The 20,526-nt window shown below is 46.8% G+C and overlaps 1 protein-coding gene across 3 annotated transcripts in view; it reads left to right on the top strand.

Annotated features, from left to right (window-relative positions):
• The window catches only part of IGSF3 (immunoglobulin superfamily member 3), a 170,474-nt gene that overhangs the window by 88,294 nt on the left and 61,654 nt on the right, over positions 1-20,526 (top strand). The window lies entirely within an intron of this gene.

Below are 20,526 nucleotides of genomic sequence, written 5' to 3'. Positions count from 1 at the left end.
CGCCCTGGTGTCTGGCTGTGCGTAACCAGCAGCCAGGCGATTTGCCTCAACCTCCCACCCCGCCATAAACGTCTCCCCCTTACTCTCTCAGATATTGTGGAGCACACAGCAAGCAGTAATAACAGTGGGAATATTGGTTTCGCTGAAGTCTAAGCGAGTCAGTAAACTGCGCCAGTGCGCCTTTAAACGTCCAAATGCACATTCTACCACCATTCTTCACTTGCTCAGCCTGTAGCTGAACAGCTCCTGACTACTGTCCAAGCTGCCTGTGTACGGCTTCATGAGCCATGGCATTAAGGGGTAGGCTGGGTCCCCAAGGATAACTATAGGCATTTCAACATCCCCAACAGTTATTTTCTGGTCTGGGAATAAAGTCCCTTCCTGCAGCTTTTGAAACAGACCAGAGTTCCTGAAGATGCGAGCGTCATGTACCTTTCCCGGCCATCCCACGTTGATGTTGGTGAAACATCCCTTGTGATCCACCAGAGCTTGCAGCACTATTGAAAAGTACCCCTTGCGGTTCATGTACTCGGCGGCTTGGTGCTCCGGTGCCAAGATAGGGATATGGGTTCCTTCTGTGGCCCCACCACAGTTAGGGAATCCCATTGCAGCAAAGCCATCCACTATGACCTGCACATTTCCCAGGGTCACTACCCTTGATATCAGCAGATCTTTGATTGCGTGGGCTACTTGCATCACAGCAGCCCCAACGGTAGATTTGCCCACTCCAAATTGATTCCCAACTGACCGGTAGCTGTCTGGCGTTGCAAGCTTCCACAGGGCTATTGCCACTCGCTTCGCAACTGTGAGGGCTGCTTTCATCTTGGTATTCATGCCCTTCAGGGCAGGGGAAAGCAAGTCACAAAGTTCCATGAAAGTGCCCTTATGCATGTGAAAGTTTCGCAGCCACTGGGAATCGTCCCAGACCTGCAACGCTATGCGGTCCCACCAGTCTGTGCTTGTTTCCCGAGCCCAGAATCGGCGTTCCACTGCATGAACCTGCCCCATTAGCACCATGATGCGTGCATTGGCAGGGCCCATGCTTTCAGAGAAATTTGTGTCCATGTCCTGATCACTCACGTGACCGCGCTGACATCGCCTCCTCGCCCGGTATCGCTTTGCCAGGTTCTGGTGCTGCATATACTGCTGGATAATGCGTGTGGTGTTTAATGTGCTCCTAATTGCCAAAGTGAGCTGAGCAGCCTCCATGCTTGCCTTGGTATGGCGTCCGCACAGAAAAAAGGCGCGGAACGATTGTCTGCCGTTGCTCTGATGGAGGAAGGGGCGACTGACGACATGGCTTACAGGGTTGGCTTCAGGGAGCTAAAATCAACAAAGGGGGTGGCTTTACATCAAGGAGTATTTCAGGCAGGACTTCACGGAGGGTTCCAATAAGAAATGGTGCACCTAAGTTATTGTTCTTATTGGAACAAGGAGGTTAGCCTGGCCTCTGATTGATACATGGCTAGATTTACCTCGCTGCACCTTCTCTGTGAGTGACTACAGTGTGACCTAGAGGAATGAGTCCCCTAGACAGGGGAGGGGGGGAAGCAAATGAGTACAAAACAAATCTGGTCTATTTCTTGTTTTGATCCACTCCATCTATCTTTTACATCTTTGGCTGGCAGCAGACGGTGCAGAAGGACTGCATGCCATCCACATCTCATGGCTGCTCGGCAGAAGATGGTATAGTACGACTGCTAGCAATCCGTATCGCCTGCCTGCTCACCACAAGATGGTTCAATAGGACTGACTGCAGGACTAAAGAGAATGACCTGGTCAAGTCACTCCAAATTTAGTCCCTGCGCCCATGTCTGCCCAGGCACTCCCAGCCGACGTGGCCAGGAGCACCTCGGACACGACGATGACGGTTACCAATCGTATTGCACCGTCTGCTGCCACAAGGCAATGGGTTGCTGCTACTGTGTAGCAATGCCATACCGCGTCTGCCAGCACCCAGGAGACATACGGTGACGGTTACCTGAGCGGGCTCCATGCTTGCCGTGGTATGGCGTCTGCACAGGTAACTCAGGAAAAAATGCGCGAAACGATTGTCTGCCTTTGCTTTCACGGAGGGAGGGAGGGAACGGGGGCCTGACGATATGTAGCCAGAACCACCTGCGACAATGTTTTAGCCCCATCAGGCATTGGGATCTGAACCCAGAGTTCCAATGGGCAGCGGAGACTGCGGGAACTGTGGGATAGCTACCCACAGTGCAATGCTCCGGAAGTCGACTCTAGCCTCGGTACTGTGGAAGCACTCTGCCGAGTTAATGCACTTAATGCACTTAGAGCATTTTCTGTGGGGACACACACACTCGAATATATAAAACCGATTTCTAAAAAACCGACTTCTATAAATTCGACCTTATTCCGTAGTGTAGACATACCCTGGGTATGCATGCAGCCCTAAGCCTCCTTGCCCCAAGAGCCTGTACCAAACAACTTCCTTCCCAAAATAAAAGCCACTTACCGGGAACCTCCTCTGGTGTTTGTCCTTCCCCAAGCACCGGCCGCCGTGACTGAGAACAACCTCCTGGTTGCATGCATTTAGGGATTCCGGAGTGTATTCCTCCGCCTCAGCACCCTCGCTCCCGCTTTACCATTAATTTGGGCTTGGATAGGACTGGGAGTAGCTAGCTCATTACAGAAGCAGCTTTGCCTCTCCTGGAATTGACACCTCCTCATCTATTGTTGGGAGTGGACTACATCCATCCTGATCGAATTGGCCCTGTCAACACTGGTTCTCCACTTGTGAGGTAACTCCCTTCTCTTCATGTGTCAGTATATTTATGTCTGCATCTGTAACTTTCACTCCATGAATCTGAAGAAGTGAGGTTTTTACCCACAAAAGCTTGTGCTCAAATAAATCTGTTAGTCTTTAAGGTGCCACTGGACTTCTTGTTGTTTTTGTGGATACAGACTAACACTACTCCCTGATGCTTGAGATTATATGGGCTCTCTTCAGCAACTGGAGCCAGCTAGACCTTCTGCTCCTTAAGGGTGCAGCCTTGGAAATTCAATGTAGGTAGTATTGTGGCAGCGTTTCTTGGTAGCATACAACTGCTGTGGAAGAGGACAGCAGATTAATAATTCATGTTGAGAGACTGGGTGCAAGGTACAAAGCCTTTCTCTCCTAAATTGCCAGATCCAATCCAGGCCTAGGCAGGTAGAGAATGACAGCATTTCATGACTGACATGAAACAGACAGCTGTCTGGCACCTTCAGCACTAATTAACTCATTATTGGCTGTCTTAGCAGAGTGATGAGGGACTGACTGGTCCCTAGGGACCAAACTCCCCTCACACCTGGTGGAGGAGTTCCTCTGGGGCAGGGCAGAGACATATTAACAAGGCAGTGTTGGGGATCCATGCGCTGCTACCGTCCATGCTGCGGCTACAGAGCTGTCACTTTGGCACCGGTCACCAATGTCACATTCATTGTGAGTGTGTGTGTGTGTGTGCGCGATTGACAGCTCTGAATAGTTGCCCCCAGCTATTGGATTTTGAGAGAAGGATAAACTTCAAGAGCCTGCTTGTCAGAGGCCCTGTGGTTCTGAATTAGTCCCTGGGAAGTGTTGTTCATTCAGCGCCTCTGTGAATGTCTAGCCGGTATTTTCAAAGGGGTCCAACGATCCGGGCTTATTTGAAAATCCCAGCATATATGGACAAGAATATTGTGTTCAGACCAGGGCTGGATTAGGAGACCATCTGGCATAACAAATGCTCTGTGCAGACAACAGATCCTCAGCAGCTCCTTCCTTATCTGGGAAAAATTGAGTCACAAAGACTGGTTGCTCGCTGGTGATCTTATCCTTAAATAAATAAGAGCTGGGAGCCGACTATGCCAATGAAGGGAATTTTCAAGATGGTCATTACCTTTTAGCTCTAATTAGATATCAAGGGGCCAATCCAGCCTGGTGCAGCTCCATCGCCTTCAGAAGAGTTGCACTAGGAGTGACCTGGGCTCTGTACATTTTTAAAGCATATTGCTGCCACATCTCCTATCCAACCAGATCTCGTAGTATTTGCATACAAATAGGATAATCGTATTCAGCAAATCATAACTTTTTCCAATGACACCTCACATGACCTAGCTTCTACAAAATGCAGCATAATTATGCAATAATCATATCATAATATGTCTGTGAAGAATATGGGGTGAAGTGTCAAACCATTTCTACCACCTTAGAAATGTTATAGCTAATAGCAGACACTTGTCCTCCTCCTAGGAATTGTATTGAGTTTACCCAAACTAATTTCATGTAGCCACTGAATGGACCTGGGCTGGATTTGAACTGATGACCTGTGAGTGATTTGTTTTAAAAAATTAAGTAAATTAACCAATAAAAAAATTCTACAAGAAATTGGAGCAGGTCAGATCTTGTGATGCAGTGAGGCTTAGGCCTTTTCTGTGAGTAATTTATACCATTTTAACAAAAGTCTGTTTTCAAAGTCACTTTAGTTCAACTGTTGCAGACTTCTTGATGGACACGATTCAGTTGGTTTACAACTGTCTTATAATCAATGTAACATAATTTGATAAATGACATAAGCCAATTGTAAACTACTTTGTGTCTGCATCAGGTTAAATAAAATTACTTTTAAAACATATTTTCATTAAACCATTGCTAGTGTTGTGCATACACCGGCCTTTAGGGAATCCAGGACATCTGGGGCATGTGAGATGTTAAAATACTGAACTAAGCCCTCAGGTGATCAGCAAAGAATTTCTGAGAAAAATGGGTTTGTGTTCTCTATCTTTCCATGATGAAAAGGGGATTGAAAACTTTTTAAGAGGTGGTTTTTTTCTGCTTGTTCTTTACTGTAGTAATAGTACCCAGAAGGGCAAGTCTGGCTTTGCTGGAAGATTTGTTTGGGGTATATATACTCATGTATACTGGGAATCTTCTCACATCTCAATTGAAAGAGTTGGGGATGTTCAATCTCTAACAAAGGTCTTTTTCCCAAGTGTATGTTAGTCAGTGTTGATAAAAACAAGCAAAGACTACCACATTCTAACAGTCTGACTAAAACGCTCTTCCTCTTATTGATTCCTCTACTCAAGCTCTTGTGATGTCATAATTCCACTAATTCTTCAGTCCCCCTTGAGTCTGCTAGGGCAGAAAAGAACCTGAACAGCTAATGTTTGGAAAAATCTCAAAAATCTTTCATGTCTCTTTTATACAACAGAAAGTGGGAAAAGACATACGCCCATTCTCTCCGCCCCCCCTCCCCCGAAGGTCACTATTCAGGGAGTTTAACTGTAATGTAAGGCCTAAAATTTGATTTGCCTTTCCTTTGTCATTTAAAGCTCCAGTACTGCATATGGGGTAAAACAATGGAATGTGAGAGCTGGAAATGTACATGCCTCAGTATAAATACTCCTGAAAGTATATTAATCTCCTCTTTGGGGCAGGAACCACATCTACCTTTTTGGTTTTTGAATAGCACCTGGCACAGTGGGGTCCCAATCCTGACCAGTACACTATGGTAATAAGAATACTAAATAATAAGTGAGTTGGGTGAGGGGGTTGGTTTTGGTTTTATCACAAAACCCTCCTTTCCTGGAATTTAAAGTCTCTAAGACTGTATTCACATGTCAGCAGATTTCCAAGTATAAAGTGACCCTATATGTGAGCATATAGGCTGCCTCTTCCTTTCTTTTGGCAGTGGCTGTGTTAGACTTTATAACCCCACTAAAACTTACTAGGGTTGGTACCACCAGTTCAACTCCATTGTTGTGGGAGCACAACTGTAGACAGAGGTCCAGGCAGCCCCTGCCATTTTAAACATATTACCCAGCTCTGCTCAGAGCAGAGACCGTGAATATCCTTCCATTCCAGAGCATGCCCACGTGTTGCTGAGAGCCTTCTGGTATCTCTGACTAGCTCTCACCAAGTTAGCATGAGTACGTGGACATGAGCAGGGAATCACACCCCTCTCTCGTAGCATAGACGTAGCCTGAGGAGGCTCTTGGGGCTAGGGGGAAGAACTTCTCAGGGCAGTGTGAGTCAAAGCCTTTTGTGTCAAGTGAACTGCCTCTGGAAACCGATACAGGACAATCGGCAGGTGGTGACGAATTAGCGACTTTGAGTAATTGTCTCCTTCAAGAAGGCAGTGTGTCCCAGTGCTTCAAGCTGCAGCAGGGGCAAATAGCTGGAGACTGTTAATTATTTAATATGTGGCAGGCGGGTGTCACCCCAACAGGTTTAACAGCACTTCCCCAACAAACAATGGCAATTGTGAAGTGCAAGTAGAAATAGCAGTGACTGGCCACAGTAGTACAGGTGGGAGCCAGCAGAGGCACAGCTGAGCTGAGTACATCCCACCCCCACCCCACACCACCCCCGTTTCAAGTACTGTCTGTCATTTATACTTGCACGAGCTCTCGTGTGTACAGGCAGGGGAATCACACCCCTAGCTCGTAGTGTAGGCATAGTCTCAGTCAGTATGGACAGAGGGTGGGAATGAGCATCCTGTCAGCATCCTAATATGCTCTGCGTCTTGTATACATTAGGTTTCAGCCATAGATCTTGGAGTTGACTGGCATCTGGAAAGCTTGTAAGCTTATTGGGGTAGTTGGGAAGGGGAAACCGAGGCACAGAGTAGTTACGACTTAACCAAGGTCCTATAGAGCAGGGGTTCTCAAACTGGGGGTCATGGCCCCTCAGGGAGTCGCAAGGTTATTATGTGGGGGGTCGCGAACTGTCAGCCTCTACCCCAAACCCCACTTTGCCTCCAGCATTTATAATGGTGCTAAATAAAAATTAAGTGTTTTTAATTTATAAGTGGGGGGGGGGGGGGGGGAGTCGCACTCCAAGGCTTGCTGTGTGAAAGGGGTCACCAGGACAAATGTTTGAGAACCACTGCTATAGAGAGTCAACAACAGAGCTGGGAGCGAAACACGAGTCTTGAATCTCCCAAAACATTAAGCACTCTCAGGGCTTGAAACATTTACCAGTTGTGTGTTAACCAGAGCGCCAACTACCAGTGCACAAGATAGAGGTGTGGGGGGTGTAGGCAAGGGGCAGTGCCCTGGCAAACAGCTGGGATTCCCATTAATGTGCCTTCCCTGAGTACTCCGTAGGAGACCCACCACAGTGCGGTTTGACTAGTTTGACTTTTTAATCTGGGAAGTGTCTAATAAATTTGACGCTTCCAGGCACTTCTGAGTGCTGAAAAGAAGTTTTCTCTCCTCTCTTCCATTCGAGAGCCTTCTGGCTTCTGTGACTTGAGGAGGATGTGCAAGTGTTTCCATTACGCTCAGCCTACCCCAGACCCCTGGCTTCCACAGCAAAAGAGAGGCACACACACACACACACACCCCTCTGTCTGATTGCTATCATCAGTTAAAACTCCAGTCTTTTGCTGCTGCTGCTCTGAGCTTTCTCAAGAAGCAGTTATGGAATGAAATATTTGATGCTTGTTAGTTTCACTGGTGATCGCTGGGTTCTGGATAGCATTTCTGAAGCTGACAGACTTCTGGTCCTTTTGCGCTCTGATGCAACTTTGAAATGAGCAGCAGCAGAAGCAACTAGAATTGTCTGCAGACTCAGGAAGATGATATTGCATCAGTGACATACAGTTCGTATTCTGAAGGTTTTAACCAAAAAAGCTTGGATTCTGCAGAAGCGGGTGTTGTTAGAGCTACTCCACTCACCATATAAATCTTTCTATTTGCCAGTATGTGAGTGGGTTTTTTAAATGCATCACTTTAATACTGTTTTTACCAAGAAATTAAATGAATTAGTACTCTCACCAGTGACTCCATTTTAAGAGTTTTTATAATCTGGAATATGTTTTTAGCACTTTTGAAATACATATGGCAGGTATTGGGAGACAAGCTCCACACGGTATCTATCCTGCATCCAAACAGGTCTGCATGCATCCTGGCTACCCATGTCCTTAGCAGACCTACCATTCTACAGCATTTTGCAAGTGACAGAAGCATTTGGCTTTTGCACCTAACTCAATAATATATAAAGCTTTAACTCTCACGCATATGAGCACCTCTCCTGCTGACCCTTTGGGATGGCCATCTTTGCAAGGGGCCTTGAGCTTTCCACTGCTACTGCCTTCATCTGGGCACTTATTTCCTTTGGCGAGTGGGAGACCAGGGAGGAAGGGACAGGTGGATGGATGAGTGACAAATGCAGAGTCAATCTTTTTTTAAAACTGATGCAGCACTTGAGTATAGCAATATGTTGTGGAAGAACTTGGTTGGATTATCTGTGGATAAAGCAAGCATCAGTATGGGTTCACTGAATTTAAGTGAAGAGCTGGGTGCTGGATAAGAATGAAGTGTGTTTATGTTAGATATTTGTACTATGTCCCCCTCCCACCATAACAACAGCTGCCAGGCTAGTCCAGCATCCCTGGGTCTGGTGAGGAAGACTTAACTATAGGCCTGTTCCACTGACTTGGGAAGAACTCACTGAAGAGAGCATTTAATAATTTTTTCTGACACCTAATACAAAATAAATAAATCTTGAAACACATTAGTGGCTCCTGGCTAAGCTTTGAGCTAGCTGATGTGGGGGCTGTCATCCAATATGACCTTCTCAAGAGCTACTTGTTTACAGACTTGTTTACAAAACAGATGGTTACACATGCCTGTTTTAGGTTTTAGAGTAGCAGCCGTGTTAGTCTGTATCCGCAAAAAGAAAAGGAGTACTTGTGGCACCTTAGAGACTGACAAATTTATTTGAGCATAAGCTTCCATGAGCTTCATGCATCCGGTGAAGTGAGCTGTAGCTCACGAAAGCTTATGCTCAAATAAATTTGTTAGTCTCTAAGGTGCCACAAGTCCTCCTTTTCTTTATGCCTGTTTTAGTCATTCCAAACCTCTGTGACTGAGAGCCATCTATTTTCTCATTAGACAACCATTCCATTGTTTGCAATCTTTAACAAACTCATGAAGGGGAGCAGCTTCTTTCCTTTGTTTTCTAAATTAAGAAATTAACACCAGTATGTCTGTGAAACAGTTGACAAAACGTCAGAATTGGTGTGGTTTACACCTCATGGGCTGTACCCTTTGCAAAGAAAACAAGTTGATAATGGAAGCCTGTTCCTTGGGATTATATCCAGTTAGCTCAGGAAAGGTCAGAATGAAAGTCACACATCAGAGAAAGATGGGAGTATTCTTTGGAACAGCCAGGGTACTATACATGAAGGCTGCCCAGTATGCTCTCTACAACCTATCCATTAAAAAAATCAGCCAGCTGTGAACTGCAAACTAGCTGACTGTCAGAATGCAGCAAGATTAGGGTTTTCAAGTACTGAGCATTTTGTATGTCGGTTTTTCCCCTGCCTTATAAATACATGAGTGTGAAGAACTTCACCAAGAGTATGGCTCTTATCAGTTGGTCAGGGAAGGTGAAATCCTGGAAGAACAACAAAAGAAGCTCATGAAAATATATTTGTCCAGATGGACATCATCACCTGGTTACATCTGCTGACACTAGTTTGGTCTGGTGCAGTTATTTCAGAATCTGAGTCAGATTGCAGTGCTTATCCTAATTCTTTAATGCAGTAGCGCAGCATGTGTTCGTTACGACTGAGAAAGCCAAAACTCCATTCAGAGAATGCCACGGAGTCATCTATGACTTTTCCCTTTGATCATTGCAGTGAAGTTTGCTCAAAGCAACAATTTTGAGCTGCCAAAATCAGCACCGAAGGAATACAAAAAAAGAAAACCCTCCAACAAGCATTGATCTTGCCATTCAGAAAGTGGTATGTTGCATTGTGAAGATATATGTTCATGGAATCCTACGTTACAAATCATGTTTTAAGGTTAAAACAAAACTATTAGCAGAGGTAAAATATTTTCTAAATGCCCAGTACCTGCGTGTGTTTGTTTTAAAGATTTTCACCATCACCTTCACCTGACCCACCCTTAGCTGCCATTTGAAAGACAAGCAGGTTCAGATTCAACTCTGTTTTCCTCTCCCCTCCACACTCTCTCCCCGCCCCCTGCCTGGCAGAACTTCAGCATGTTAACTCTGCCTCCCTTGGAAGCTTAAGACCTCTGCATGCCTACTGACTGCCTGGGTCCAGGGGAAGTTGGTGTCCAGCTGCCTTGGTTGAGGTCTGTTGATGCTGGTTGTTGCTCGCTCCCCAGTCTTTGCCAAAGATGTAGCAGCGCACAGTTAATTCCAAAGGACTCTAGCCTTGTGTGAACAATACAAAAGTAGGTTTCAGAGTAACAGCCGTGTTAGTCTGTATTCGCAAAAAGAAAAGGAGTACTTGTGGCACCTTAGAGACTAACCAATTTATTTGAGCATGAGCTTTCGGCTCACGAAAGCTCATGCTCAAATAAATTGGTTAGTCTCTAAGGTGCCACAAGTACTCCTTTTCTTTTTGCGAATACAAAAGTAGTTTTGTGATGCTGCTTATGAAGCTGTGGATAGGGCCTTGAATTTTGACACTGGAGACATGGGTTCACTTCCCAGCTCTGCCACTCACCTGTGTAGTGACATAGGGCAAGCTCCTTCCCCTCTTTTGTATCTGTTTCCCTCTCATCTTTTTTTGTCTCTCGTCAAATTACAACGTAAGCACTTGGGTGCAGCCTCTGTATCTGTTCAGCACCTCGCGTGATTGGTCCCTGATTTCAGTTGGAGTCTCAGGGTGCTGCTATAATACAAATAATCAGTGGTAATAATGCTCACAAAAGTCGTATCCCAAGCTTGGCTCTCCCTTAATTTTTTGAGGATAAATTGCTGCTAGCCATATAGATTCATAGGTTGTTAAGGCCAAAAGGAACCACTAGATCATCTTGTCCAGTATTTCTCAAATGGTGGCTTGTGACCCCCCCCAAGGGCTCACATAAGGCAACAATGGGTGGCAGGTTGTGAGACACTGACAATTTTATTACTGTCTAAAACATAAGAATCTCACTCCCCCACTCCCTGCATGCCCTTATCCTTCAAGGTCAAGCATTCTCGGAAGCCCCTGAAATGCGCACACAAATTATATAGGCTTAGCGTTGTTATTGCTGCGACAGTTTTTACTTTTGCTTTCATAGCAAATGTAAGGGGGTTGCAAAAAATGTTTGCTGCAAATTAGGGGTTGTCAGCCTGAAACGCTCAAGAAACCCTGATCTAGTCTGACCTGTATAACATGAGATCTAGAATCTCATCGAGTTATTCCTTTATTGGGGCCATGCCTGTCTAAGAGCTGTATATTAATAATTATTTCTACAGAGCATAAATGCAAAATGTGAAGCACAAAGGACTGTTTTTAAGGAGTTTTGGGAAGAGGGCTTACATGATAAGCAGGTCTCTTCCTTTATTCTGGAGAAGCAACCATCTTTCCATAATGCAGTCAGCATGAGAGATCATTAAGATAATGTTGAAGTAAAAAGAAAACGGTACAGAGTTTAGGCATAGAAGTTTCTGGTTATCAGGGAATAAGGTACAGATTATCAAGGGGTCCGAAATTCGGTTTAGGAACGGGTGGCGTAAGGACTACATAATCTGCAATCTCCCTGATTGGGGGTAAAAATGTAACGGGTCAAAGTACAGACATTGAGATATGGGGGTATGTTGTCCATATAATGGCTATGTTCAGGTGTGGAGTATAATGAGTGGAAACGATGATGGGGATGGATCTACCCTCATTTGGAGGGATTTAATGTTCAGTGAGTTTATGGTTCCAGTTCATACAGTCCAATGGAAAAAGCCTCTCAGTCCCTTTCCCATAGTGGATGCACAATGTCGTACTGGCTCACACCTCCTGGTACTGTCAGTGGCCAGTGATGTGTTCGATGTAGATGTCCCTGGACCATCGGATGGTGTCCGAGACCATGAGGCTCCGCATGAGCCATGCGTAGCATCAACCGATCCCACAGGTCCGCAGCACACGCTCGTTGCAGAGGTCCCAAGCGCCCAGGGGTCCGACGATCAGGGCATCCATCTGCACCTTGTAGCCCTTTGCTCTCAGGGTGTCGGCCAGGGGGGCGTATTTTTCCAGCTTACGAGCTCGGGCTTCGCAGAAGGCCGGGGTCCTGTTCTTGAAGGAGACCGTGATGTCGACGAGGATGATCTTTTTCTGGGCCTCGTCGGTGACTATCACGTCAGATCGCAACTGGCTGTCAGTACCGGGGATGGCGCAGTTCATGGCGACCTCCCCCAGGCGTGGTGCGATGGCTTTCACTAGGCGGTTCTGGATGGTGTTGTGGCGCAGCCGCCAGGCTCTGGCGTGGGGCCTGCAGCTGCACAGGACGTGGGGCAGGGTCTCGTTGGAGTAGCTGCACTTCCTGCAACGCCTGTCTCAGTTCCCGTGGTGGACGGCTCCGTTGAGCGGGACACAGTTGAGCTGGGCGCGGTGGATGAACGCCAGTCGGCAAAACGGGTGAAGCCGCCCCCGGCGAGGAAGTGGTTGCTGGCGTCCCACTTGCTGGTCAGTTCGAAGGCTTTACCCTGGTCCGGTTTACGCTTCAGGGCTTCCATGTACAGCGAGTGGATGGCTGCCTTCAGAGTCCTCTCCAGCATGCCCGATGGTGTTGTCCTCAGACCTGATCTGCGGCACCAGGACTCCCAGCTCCTGGCGCTTCTCGCACCACTCCCAGCGGCAGCCGATGCACTTCCCCAGGTAACGCGTGGCATTGTGAGCATGGGACCACAGTGAAGCGATGTCGTGGCCGTCCCGTCCGAATTCGCCATCCAGTGAACCGCTCAGGAAGCTGGCTGTGTCTTGGTTGGAGGGGGCTATGCCGATCCGCTTCTTTGTTGTGTCATGGAGGACTTTTGCTGCAATGTTCCTTACCATGGCATCTGGAAGCATCAGCAGGTGGAAGGCATGGGTGATCAATGCAATGTCACACAGGTCACCCATGCGGTGGACATTGGCACCACCGTGCCTGTGGACGATACAGACCAGCTCGTTGCTGGCTCTCTGGGGAAGGAACAGCCACTTCTTCACCAGCTGTCAGATGGTCTTGTCTGCCTTGTTGAGGTGTACCTTCGCCACGGCGAATCCCCTTAGGACGAACGAGATGCGGGGGATCAGGAAGGTGTTCAGGACGTTTATCTTCTGCCACGGTGCTAGCAGGGAGGCGTCGATCTTGGCGGCATCCTGCAAGATCTCCTGGATGGTGTCCTCGGGTGTCTGCCAGACACGGAAGCCTGTCAGCGTGCTGAGGTGCTGGTAGGCCTGCCCCTCTGCCAGGGGGATGACGTATTACTCTTCTGGTAGCAAACCCTTCCCTTGACATTCAGCCTACTGTTTTGCTTGGCTAATTTAATCCTATCGTACCCCTCTTAGGATTTCTTCTTGATGCTCTGTATGCCACTGTCATGCACCTTTCCCTTCTAAAAGACGTGTGCATGCATCCTGGCTGTAGGCTGGCTTCCATGCTGTCCCTGCTACAGCGGGTCTAGTTCACAGTTCAGTGCAGCTCAGAGGGGTTAAGTGAATTTTACTTACACACCCCTACCTCTGCCATTGCCCCTTCCATAGGCTTGTGTCCCCAGGGATGGGTGATACACCTGCCCTTTGACAATCTCTGCTTGCCATGCATTTCTTATCATTTGGATGCTTCTGCCTCAGGGTTAATTCCTCAAATGTTTCAGTTTATTTTTGCTTGGCTAGCAAGAGATGATTCAGAGATTCCTCTGCCAATCCACATTCTCCCTTGCCATGGCCCCTTCCATAGGCTTGTGTCCCCAGGGATGGGTGATACACCTGCCCTTTGACAATCTCTGCTTGCCATGCATTTCTTATCATTTGGATGCTTCTGCCTCAGGGTTAATTCCTCAAATGTTTCAGTTTATTTTTGCTTGGCTAGCAAGAGATGATTCAGAGATTCCTCTGCCAATCCACATTCTCCCTTGCCATGGCCCCTTCCCCAGATTTCTTTATTGGGTCACTTGAACTGCTGTGCCCAACTTAGCAGCCTTAATAACCAGACATGCTCTTTTGGTGCCCTTGGCATGGGCACAGAAGGAGGGAAGAGGTTTTTTTGTTTTGTTCTTTCCCCCTCTAGGAGACTCCTTGTGGAATAATAGCTTCCTAAGCTGGGAAGAGGGGAGTGAGATGCTGCTGTGTTAAGTAAACTGGAAAAGCTCTGGCTGCTGTTGAGCATAAATGTTGCTTTTCACACCCTGCCTCCCAGCACCTGCTGTACTACATGTCGGAGGCAGTCAAGGGAAGTAGGGCAAAGCTTTGAATGCAGCCATAGCTCATCAGTGGGAGAAACCTCCCAGGGCACGGCTCTGTGTTGTCAGTGCATTAGGGTGCTGTGTGGTCACAGTAATAGAGGAGAAGTCAGAGTATGAACCAAATGCAGCTCTTGGGGCACCCACTGTAGCTTGTCACGTGACGGTAGTGTGCAGATGCAGCTGATCAATTGCAAATTTATAGCTGGTGGAAACTTAAACAAGTAGAAAGAAAAGGAGGACTTGTGGCACCTTAGAGACTAACCAATTTATTTGCGCATAAGCTTTCGTGAGCTACAGCTCACTTCATCGGATGCTGTAGCTCACGAAAGCTTATGCTCAAATAAGTTGGTTAGTCTCTAAGGTGCCACAAGTACTCCTTTTCTTTTTGCGAATACAGACTAACACGGCTGTTACTCTGAAACCTTAAACAAGTAGCTCCTTCCAGGCTGCCAAGGAAGATAGGCGTGCAAGGAGATGTTAGGGCTTTGTGGGTTTATTTCCTTATTAAAAACGCTTATGCAGAGCCCTTGAGCTTTGCATAAGTTGCCTACATGGTCCCTGAGTATCCCTGCCATATAGCAATGGGTGTTCCGCTGGGATTACTAACCCTGCTCCAGAAGGGGGCACTGGCTTTTATCTGAACTTCTCTGGGAAGGTGTGCCATTCATGGATGTGGGAGAAAAGTGCCAACTATAAACTCTTCTTCCTTTTGTCTGTGTGGTCTGTTTAGATTCAAAGCCCTTTAAGGTAGGGATTGTTCCTTACTGTGTGTACGTATGGTGCCTGGCACAGGCCCAGTAGAACTCTGGTTTTAGTTGGGGCCCCTAGGTGCCAGTGAGAATTTTGTTGGTTGCTTATTGTTTTTCCACTGTCCTTGTTGCAAGCTCCCCTAGTCTAATATGGCAATGGATTGTAAAGGTGTAGCCACATTCCTTCCACCCAAATGTTGGCAGGTATAGCAACGTTTTCTGACCTGCTGGTGGCAGGTGAGCATCTGCTCTGTCACAGCATTGCACCCTAACAGGTGAGTGCACAGCTCATGGGTCTGTCTTCAGCAAAGAACCTTCTGATTTCTTGAGCTGGATCAGATTGTGCAGTGCAGTCTCCTGTTGAATCCTGTGAGTGTAAAAAACAGTCTCTGACAAGCATGTGGCTCAGGTAGAGTGCGTGACTAAGGGGTTGTGCATCATGTGAGGAGGAGTGCAGGCCTTGAGTCAAAGGCTGACCTAATTTGCAGTTTAAAAAAAATGTCACTGACTTACCCTTTCCTCCCCTCTTTTTTCCTGTTTCCCTCCCTGCTGGCTATATGAACTCATGCAATTGCTTTGATAAATGCATTTCTATTGAGGTAAACATTCCAGTCATTAATGCACAAACAAGGATGCTGTAGTAATCTGAGGATTTATCACTACTGCTGTGAAACAACTGCCATGCTGTCTCACTTAACTCTTCAATCCCCGTTGCCCCCCTGCCAGAAATTAAATGGGTAATGCCCTCCCCTTTAAATAAAAAACAAGCTGCTGCATTATTTTACTATTGCCATGGAATGCTGCAGTAAGGTTATTGTAAGTGGTAATGGTGGCTCCGCAAGAGTGGAGCCCTTTTTTGCCATAATGAACAAATTGGTAATGACTCCATAGTTCAGCTGGTTCAATTAGACCCAAGGTTTAGATCTTCCTTGCTAGGAAGGAAAACAAAGTTTTTGACCATCACCAAAATTACACCACTTGTTCTTCGAATACAAGTTGAACTTTTTGTGAGAGTTTGAAGTGAGTCTGTTGAGTATTTGTGTGGGTGGGGTGTTTTTTGTTTGTTTGTTCGGTTTATTTTAAAAGCAGCATCTTTTTCCATTCAGACTTCTAAGAACTGTTTTCTAACACTCTTCGGGCTCCCTCTCGCTTACAGTTCACTTAAATTAACTGTTCCTACTCTTCCAAAAAAACCAAAAAGCACTATGCAAAATCTCATGCATAAGGTTGGGCTTTTATAAACAAAATATTCCAAAACCCACCTCATTATTCCTCATTAATATTTCCATCTCAGTCACAGAGAAAATGGCAGTTGTCACACATGGATGGATAAAACTTCACATACCAAAATTCAATCATGAAATTTTACACATAGGTCCTGGGGCCAGATAGGAGGGAGTTTGCAGGAGATGGTGACGGTTCAGGAGAGCTCCAAGGTCCGACAGCTTTGCAAGGTAGGCAGCTTAGCGGCACGCAATCCCTCAGATGTGAAGAAAGGGAGCTCCTGTCCCGCACACCTCTCAGCCGGTCTCCCCTCTTGTGCACTTTGGGAGGCACATGAGATGTAGAGCTCCTCTTCTTCTGGCCTTTGGAGGCCAGCGTGCTGAAGGGCAGCCTTGCTGCTGCATACCTCCAAAGTGCACGGGTACAGAGTGTCAGTCCAGCGAGCCTCTGGGGAGCACAGGGGAGCTGATCACTATAGAGAAAACTGTGCACATATGTTTCCCTGTGCCAACCAGACTTCCGCTTTTCAGGGATCCGTACTTTATTAGAAAAAGGAAATCCTAGACAGAAAACTTGCACAGTTAGGTTTTTTTAAACTGATAGTTCTTTATTTAGTTTATGCATAAGGGATATAGTCATTTCTTTGGCAACTTAAGTACTAAAGGATCAAAATGATCACTTAATTAAGGTAATTTACACAAATATTCTATTATTTATGCATTCAGTTAATGATAATTCACCTTGAACATTCCAATAACCTTAACAGTCTCCCACAAGACATACTTAAGACTCTGGATTTATATCATTAATACTATATGTTACGTAGTCCAATTTACACATATGTTAGTGATGTATGTACTGAAAGAGTTCCTAAAGAGTATTTGCTAGTCAAAGTTAAGGCTGTTGGGACCTGCAAGGTGAATTTTCACATGCCCTTGTTATTAACTGAATCATGAATGTAAGGCTAATAGAATATTTGTTAAGTCCCTTAACAGGTCAATACAAGTTTTGTGTGTTTGTGGATTACATATGATAATTGTGTAGTTATTTAATCTACTTGAGGGTTAATTGTCTCAATAGCCTAACTCTAAAGTTAGGTTTCATAAAATCATAGAATATCAGGGTTGGAAGGGACCTCAGGAGGTCATCTAGTCCAACCACCTGCTCAAAAGCGGGACCAATCCCCAATTAAATCATCCCAGCCAGGGCTTTGTCAAGCCTGACCTTAAAAACTTCTAAGGAAGGAGATTCCACCACCTCCCTAGGCAACGCATTCCAGTGTTTCACCACCCTCCTAGTGAAAAAGTTTTTCCTAATATCCAACCTAAACCTCCCCCACTGCAACTTGAGACCATTACTCCTTGTCCTGTCCTTTTCTACCACTGAGAATAGTCTAGAACCATCCTCTCTGGAACCACCTCTCAGGTAGTTGAAAGCAGCTATTAAATCCCCCCTCATTCTTCTCTTCTGCAGACTAAACAATCTCAGTTCCCTCAGCCTCTCCTCATAAGTCATGTGTTCCAGACCCCTAATCATTTTTGTTGCCCTTCACTGGACTCTTTCCAATTTATCCACATCCTTCTTGTAGTGTGGGGCCCAAAACTGGACACAGTACTCCAGATGAGGCCTCACCAATGTTGAATAGAGGGGACGATCACGTCCCTCGATCTGCTCGCTATGCCCCTACTTATACATCCCAAAATGCCATTGGCCTTCTTGGCAACAAGGGCACACTGCTGACTCATATCCAGCTTCTCGTCCACTGTCACCCCTAGGTCCTTTTCCGCAGAACTGCTGCCTAGCCATTCGGTCCCTAGTCTGTAGCTGTGCATTGGGTTCTTCCGTCCTAAGTGCAGGACCCTGCACTTATCCTTATTGAACCTCATCAGATTTCTTTTGGCCCAATCGTCCAATTTGTCTAGGTCCCTCTGTATCCTATCCCTGCCCTCCAGCGTATCTACCACTCCTCCCAGTTTAGTATCATCCGCAAATTTGCTGAGTGCAATCCATACCATCCTCCAGATCATTTATGAAGATATTGAACAAAACTGGCCCCAGGACCGACCCCTGGGGCACTCCACTTGACACCGGCTGCCATCTAGACATGGAGCCATTGATCACTACCCGTTGAGCCCGACAATCTAGCCAACTTTCTACCCACCTTATAGTGCATTCATCCAGCCCATACTTCTTTAACTTGCTGACAAGAATACTGTGGGAGACCGTGTCAAAAGCTTTGCTAAAGTCAAGAAACAATACATCCACTGCTTTCCCGTCATCCACAGAACCAGTAATCTCATCATAGTGGTTTGCATGTGTGTAGAGAAATATACAATATTAACAATATATAATGTGGGTAACTATGATAAAATGAAATGTCTGCATTCACGTATTAAGATAATTACCAGATTAGGGAGAGATTCTCCCTCCTACACCTCATGGAATAGCATTGTAGAGAAGCGAGGGGTTTATACTTTTAAAAAGGGTGGGGGAGAGAAGTGCCCAGTGTCAATTCTGTCAGAGAATACTAGCCTTGATGGCGGCCTGGTGGTCTGCTCTGGTACAATGAGGAGGCTGGGTACTTAGCTCAATGCAAAATCAGTGGTTTTGGTGTGACAATTTTTACCTTGTATAATCCTACCGTATTCTGCTGTGTTAGGGTTTTTTCAATGTTTCCAGACTCTGGAAGACCAGATTGGGGGAGGATTATGGCAGGGGTGGGCAAACTTTTTGGCCCGAGGGCCACATCTGGGTAGGAAATTGTATGCAGGGCCATGAATGTAGGGCTGGGGCAGGGGGCAGGGGTGCGGGAAGGAATGTGGGAAGGGGTGCTGTGTGCAGGAAGGGGCTCAGGGCAAGGGGTTGGGGTACAGGAGGGGGCTCAGAGCATGAGGTCGGCGTGTGGAGTGCGGGGGGGGGCTCAGGGCAGGGGGTTGGGGTGCAGGAGGGGAGCTTACCTCAAGCGGCTACAGGGTAGCAGCGGCATACAGCGGGGCTAAAGCAGGCTCCTTGCCTGCCCTGGCCCTACACCGCTCCTGGATGTGGCCAGCATGTCCGACCGTGGCTCCTGGTGGTGGGGTGGGGCAGGTGGCTCCACCGCGCGTGGTCCTCGCCTGCAGGTACCACCCCCAAAGCTCCCGTTGGCTGCGGTTCCCCGTTCCCGGCCAATGGGAGCTGAAGGGGGTGGTGCCTGCAGGCAAGGGTAGTACACGGAGCCCTCTTGTGCCCCCCCTCCCCCAGCCCTCCAGGGGCCGCAGGGACGTGGTGCCAGATGCTTCTGGAAGTGGCGCGGGGCCAGGGCAGGCAGGGAGCTTGCCTTAGCCCTGCTGCACCACGGGGCTGGCAATCCTGCTGGCCAGATTGAAAGTCCTGACAGGCTGGATCTGGCCCATGGGCTGTAGTTTGCCCTCCCCTGGATTAGGGGGTTCTGAAGTGTAAGCGATGTTGGGACCTCATGTTGCATGTGAAGACAATTTTACTTTAGTGCAGTAGAAATAGGAACAACGCTTTCTTTTGACTGCCCAGCTTTTCCTGTTCCACCTTTTTTTAGTTGGGCTGTACTTCTGAAAACAAAACAAAAAAATCAATCCAGGTGCATGTCCCTGTAGAATGTTCTGCTCAATCTCATCGACTCTCAGTGATGACCTCTAGGGAGTTTATCACATTCTCCTTGTAAGCAGCTGTGTTTTGCCCACTGCTGTAGGCAGTGCGTAAGTCTTTTGATTGGTTAGGGAGGGAAAGCTGTAGTTTCATCTGCTGTGCTGTAGATGGTATAGCTTGACACACACAACTAATTACCAGAAACAAGGGCTGAGAGGATTACAGTGCTAATCTAGGTATCTCTCCTTCCTCACCATCCCCCCTACATGTACGCAAGTCTTTGGATACTGTGTAGAATGGAAATCAATACCATGGGTGTATGGATTGTGTCCGAGAGAGGCAGTAGCAGGCAGATGCTTTTACTAACACTGTTTCTGATGCCTCCTGCTTACTTTGAGGTACTTCAAATGCCAGAGCCCTCTGAACAGAGCACTCTGCCAGAGTGTCTCCTCTGAACCTCTCTGCCATTATAAGGCAGCTGCACGATCCCTCATGGCTCTTATTTTAGAGTGGTGAGTGCTGATGAAGTCCAATAAGGCAAACTGTAAAGCTAGCTTCAGAGCAGAGGTAAGCATGGATTTCTGCACAGAATGACCCCAGGAATAATGTCCTACCAATTATTCTCATACTACTGCAGACTTCTCTGGTATCAGTAATGTCACAGAGTGTTGCATTGTGGGACATCTGTGGTGGTCACAGAAGGGTGAGCAATTTTCAAGGGCTAAGAACTAAATGTTAAATCTTTGTGCCAGTTGCATTACGCTGTGGTTAATAAGGTGACTCAGCCCATGC

This window comes from Caretta caretta, chromosome 1 (assembly GCF_965140235.1).
Source record: "Caretta caretta isolate rCarCar2 chromosome 1, rCarCar1.hap1, whole genome shotgun sequence".
Lineage (NCBI taxonomy): Eukaryota > Metazoa > Chordata > Testudines > Cheloniidae > Caretta > Caretta caretta.
This window is presented reverse-complemented; position numbering and strand designations above follow the sequence as displayed.